This window comes from Clupea harengus, unplaced genomic scaffold (assembly GCF_900700415.2).
Source record: "Clupea harengus unplaced genomic scaffold, Ch_v2.0.2, whole genome shotgun sequence".
Lineage (NCBI taxonomy): Eukaryota > Metazoa > Chordata > Actinopteri > Clupeiformes > Clupeidae > Clupea > Clupea harengus.
The window spans coordinates 10,001-15,787 of NW_024880657.1; the positions used below are offsets into that span (position 1 = coordinate 10,001).

At 51.4% G+C, this 5,787-nt stretch overlaps 1 pseudogene; it reads left to right on the forward strand.

Annotated features, from left to right (window-relative positions):
- LOC122132537 overlaps positions 1-1,229 on the forward strand; it is a 10,140-nt pseudogene extending 8,911 nt beyond the window's left edge.
- Positions 1,230-5,787: the final 4,558 nt, after the last annotated feature.

Sequence of the window (5,787 nt, forward strand, 5' to 3'; positions counted from 1 at the left end):
GTTATTCCGTTGGTATATTCAGTGTGTGCTGATTTGGACTTGAACTGCTGCAGAAGGCGAAGACACTGAGATCACAGCTTATTGAATGTCAATTAAAACATTTAAGTTAATGACACTATTAGTGCCTGGCTTCAGACTGGCATCTTTTCTCTAATGTTGTTTTTGGCTTGAAACGCTGTGATGTGATGTATAGCCCAACGGCAACACCTCTGTGTGTGTGTGTGTGTGTGTGTGTGTGTGTGTGTGTGAGGTCTGGGCTCACAACGCCTCAAAGAACACCAAAGGCTGTGTGGAGTTATGCAATGCGGTGCCCTAAAGCGTTCCGCTCGCAGTTAACCACGTGTGTATGTGTGTGTGTGTGTGTCTGTGAGTGTATGTGTGTGTGCGTTGTTGTTGTGTCATCCCCAGTTCAAATGAACCACAGAAGATCTGTAAACAAAAAACAGCAATCACACTAATAATACTAACACCAATGACTAACACTAACACTAATGATTAACATGATTAACCAATGATTATAATGTGTGTGTGTGTGTGTGTGTGTGTGTGTGTGTGTTTGGCAGGCCTCGGACCGTGAGATCGTGTGGGTCATGCGGATCACCATCTTCGTGTTCGGCGCCATGGCGACGGCCATGGCGTTGCTGACGGGGACGGTGTACGGCCTGTGGTACCTGAGCTCCGACCTGGTGTACGTGATCATCTTCCCGCAGCTGCTGAGCGTGCTGTTCGTGCGCGGCACCAACACCTACGGCTCCGTGGCGGGCTACGTGTGCGGCCTGCTGCTGCGCATCGGGGGCGGGGAGCCCTACCTCATGCTGCCCCCCTTCATCTACTACCCCTGGTGGCAGATGGTCGACGGCGCGGTGCACCAGAAGTTCCCCTTCAAGACGGTCTCCATGCTGGCCTCGCTGCTGGGCAACCTGGCGTTCTCCCACCTGGCCAAGTACCTGTTCGAGAGCGGCAAGCTGTCGGCCAAGTACGACGTGCTGGACGCCGTCATGTCCAAGGACAGCAGCGACTTCATGGACAAGACCACGCTGGTCAAACCGCAACATCATCGGCCTGTCGGAGCTGGCCCCGGTCAAGCCACGCCTCAGCGTCACGCTCGCCAACACCTTCGCCCGCAAAGAGACGCTGACCGAGGAGGACGAGTCCAGCCCTGACTCTCCTACCCACGAGGAGATTCAGTGACCACACACACACACACACACACACACACACACACACACACACACTCACACACGCTCGCCAACACCTTCGCCGCAAAGAGACGCTGACCGAGGAGGACGAGTCCAGCCCTGATCTCCTACCCACGAGGAGATTCAGTGGACCACACACACACACACACACACACACTCACACACTCACACACACTCACACAAACTCGCACACCCTCGTCACAGATGAACACCCAGCAGCCCACCGGCCATGACACATAGGAAGGAGGTGTGTGAGTCGGGGCTGTGACCCCTGACCCCTCATCATGTGACGCGGGCCGCAGTGTGACCCCTGAACCCCCTCATCATGTGTTCTCCATACGTGAACTGCTCTTCATAAGCTCTCGTAGGCAGTGCTGGAGATGATGGACTGATTTGGAGGTTTCGGGTTTGGATTTGCCTGTCAATCAGCTGTGCTGTGTTTGGTATGTACGAGCCCAGAATGACCTTCAGCTCAGGAAGTTCAGTTCAGCACTGATGGCTGCTGGGAAATGTAGTTCAGTATTTTTCAGTTTGTAGCTTTTAAGGTAAAGCAATAATGATATATACGCATAATCATAGAGTGGCCGACAGTGAAGCAGGAAGTGATGACTTGAAGCAGTGAAGCAGGAAGTGATGACTTGAAGCAGGAAGCAGGAAGTGATGACTGTGATTCATAAATGTTTCAGTCAGCTACTCAGACCTGCAGTTACATCTGTGAAGTTATTACTGAGCCAAAATTCCCACTCCCTCCCCATTCCCTGTGTGTTTGTGTGTGTGTGTGTGTGTGTGTGTGTGTGTGTGTGTGTGTGTGTGTGTGTGTGTGTGTGTGTGTGTGTGTGTGTGTGTGTGTGTGTGTTAAAGGGTCTCTTCATGCCCCTACTCTGTTTCCACAGTCACTCTGGAACCCAACGGTAAGCTGCTGTAGTCTATCCTCATAGTTGTGTGTGTGTGTGTGTGTGTGTGTGTGTGTGTGTTCATCACTTGTGCTCCTGTAATGGCCTTAATTCCACTCACCTCCAGGACAGGCCTGCTCACTACTATGCAAAGAGCCCCATGGCATTGTGGGATTGTTCCATCCATGGCATTGTGGGATTGTTCCACCCATGGCATTGTGGGATTGCTCCATCCATGGCATTGTGGGATTGTTCCACCCATGGCATTGTGGGATTGTTCCACCCATGGCATTGTGGGAGTAAGAATGTAGCCTCTGCAGATTCATCTACTATATCCTATATTATCACAGGGGGAGTGGCACTGTGTGTGTGTGTGTGTGTGTGTGTGTGTGTGTGTGTGTGTGTGTGTGTGTGTGTGTGTGTGTGTGAATCATCCACTATATCGTATATTATCACAGGGGGAGTGGCACTGTGCAGTGTGTTATTTCCTGTAGTTGTAGCTCTCAAGGCAGGGGCAGGGTTTGTGCCGATTCGATGTTTGTGTGATTAATGTGTATTAATATAGAAACTGTAAACCACATTTACATGTGCAGATAGAAAACAATGTTTCATGTTGATGAAAAACCGCTGCTTACATCTATTTATTTATAAATGATGTTGTAAAGATATACAAATGTACCGTAATTGCAGTAAATAAATAGTCTTATTTAACATATGCAGCGCTGTGGTGGGCCATATGTTTGGGCTGTGTGTGTGTGTGTGTGTATGTGTGTGTATATGTATGTTTGGGCTGTGTGTGTGTGTGTGTGTGTGTGTGTGTGTGTGTATGTGTGTGTATATTATGTATGTTGGGCTCTGTGTTTGGTGTGTGGTGTGTTCGGTGTGTGGTGTGTGTTTGGTGTGTGTGTGTATGTGTGTGTATATGTATGTTTGGGCTGTGTATGTGTGTGTGTGTGTGTGTGTGTGTATGTGTGTGTATATTATGTATGTTGGGCTCTGTGTTTTGTGTGTGGTGTGTTCGGTGTGTGGTGTGTGTTTGGGTGTGTGTGTGTGTGTGTGGTGTGTGTTTGGATCCAGTGTATTGAACCGTGAATGAGGTGTGTGTGTGTCATTGCAGAGGGCCGCAGTGAGCTGGAGAGAGTGGCTTTGGCTTTTCAGAGTGAAGCCATCAGCATGGGCGCATCGTTGCAGCTCTTTGTTGCAGCTCTTTGTTGCAGCTCTTTGTTGCGGCGCTGCGATGCGCCGTGATGCGGCCCCCAGGACTGCAGCTAGCTCTTAGAGACACGGCGGCATGCGTCCCAAAAACGTGACGCCACTTCAGACGTCAGCTGGCTGCCGCCCATCGGCGCAATGTCACGACGAAGACTCGCGCTCTATAAATAGCCGGTCGGTCGGTCGGTTCGGTATTTACATTACTCTAAGTGCTCCTGCGGCTCGTCTTGGCCCGGACAGGACGGGCTGGGGTGGGGCGGGGCGGGGCGTTGGGGGGATGGCGTTGGGGGGATGGCGTTGGACTGGCTGCTACCCAGTCTTCATTGAAGCCCCACCTTAAGGGGCGGGCGGAAGGGGGTGGGGGGTTGTGTGTGAAGTAAAGCACCCCCCCCACCCCCCCCACCCCCCCCCCACTTGTCCTGGTGTGTCCTCCACTGCGCCCTTGTTCTCCAAACTCAATCCATTAGCAGCCGCCCCCCCCCCCCCCCCCCCCCCCCCGCCCAACGCCAGCCCTCTCACCGGCAGCTGAGTGCACTTGTCATAATGAAGAATCATGGAGAAGCCGACAGCCAAGCCAATCCCAGCCCTGCCCACCTCGAACTCAGCAATCCCAGCCCTGCCCACCTCGAACTCAGCCAATCACAGCCCCTGCCTACCTAGAACTCAGCCCAATCACAGCCCTGCCCACCTCAAACTCAGCCAATCCCAGCCCTGCCCACCTCAAACTCAGCCAATCCCAGCCCTGCCACCTCAAACCCAGCCAATCCCAGCCTGGCATATTCCAACCCCAGCCATCCCAGCCTTACATGATGCGATGTGCTTTTTCCAACCCCCTGGGTGTTGGGCCAGATCCTTCCTGGTGTTCCAGGGGCAGAAGATGAGGATTTGTTGTGGAGCGACTTTTTCCAAGCACACACACACACACACACACACACACCACACACACCATGCTCTAAGACAGCGCACACACACACCATGCTCTAAGACAGCTGACTGAACCTGTGTCATGAGAATGTTTCCCTCTACGCGTGGGTGTGTGTGTGTGTGTGTGTGTGTGTGTGTTGTGTGTGTGTGTGTGTGTTTTCTGGGCTGAGTGCAGGAATCTTTTCGGAACAGACAGGTGTAAATCAGATTGCTCCCCACCGCCCCCCCAGTCCCTGTAATTGAGGCTTCTGGGAGTTGGAGTGTTTTTCCTGACGGAGAAGAGTGCTGTGATGTGATCAGCCAGATGGACATCAAGCCATCAGATGTGGCACGAGAACCGCTCACTCTGTATCAGCACATCAGAGACAGTCCTGATGGCACTGAACACACACACACACACGCAGCACACACGCACACACACAGTCACACACACCACACACTCACACACACATTCATACACACACACACACACACACACAAACACACAAACACACACACACACACACACTCACACACAACCATTCATACACACACACATACACACATACATACTCACGGACACATACACATATATAACACCACACACCACACACTCATAGTCACAGATACATACATGCATACAACACACACACACACTCTAGTCACAGATACGTACCTGCATACACACACACACACACTGATATGCACACACACACACCACATTCCATGGTGGTGTGTTGATGTAGGTGTGGGTGTGGTGGTGTTATTGCCTGGATCAATGTGAAGAGTGGGAGTGGTAGAGAGAGCTGCCTTCCTCAGGGACCAATAAAGCCATTACACTAACAGCCCCACAGGGACCTCTTCACTCCCTCTCTCTCCTCTCCCTCTCTCTCTCTCTCTCTCTCTCTCTCATTCTCTCTCTCTCACGCTCTTTCTCTCTCTCTCCTCTCTCTCTCTCTCTCTCTCATTCTCTCTCTCTCACGCTCTTTCTCTCTCTCTCTCTCTCTCTCTCCCTCTCCACTCTCTCTCTCTCTCTCTCACGCTCTCTCTTTCTCTCTCTCTCCCTCTCTCTCCTCTCCCTCTCGCTCTCTCTCTCTCTCCACTCTCTCTCTCCCTCTCTCTCTCTCTCTCTCGCTCTCTCTCTCTGTCTCTCTCTCTGTCTCTCTCTCTAATTCTCTTCACCTCTCTCTCGCTCTCTCATTCTCTCTCTCTCCCTCTCTCTCTTTCCATTCTCTCTCTCTCATTCTCTCTCTCTCATTCTCTCTCTCTCTCTCTCATTCTCTTGACTCTCTCTCTCTCTTTAATTCTCTTCACCACTTGCGATCTCTTCATCTCCACCTCGTTCATACTCCCCCTCATTATCTTTCTCTTCAGTCTTCTCTTCCTCACTCTCTCTTCATCTCTCTGTTCCTCTCTCTTTCTCTCATTCTCTTCAGTTCTTTCTTCCTCACTCTCTTCTTTTTGGCCAAGCTAAGATGGCCGTCTGCATTTCTCCCAGACAGAGGAATCAAATGGAAGAGTCTGGAACAGAGCCAGGGTCACACACACACACACACACACACACACACACACACACACAC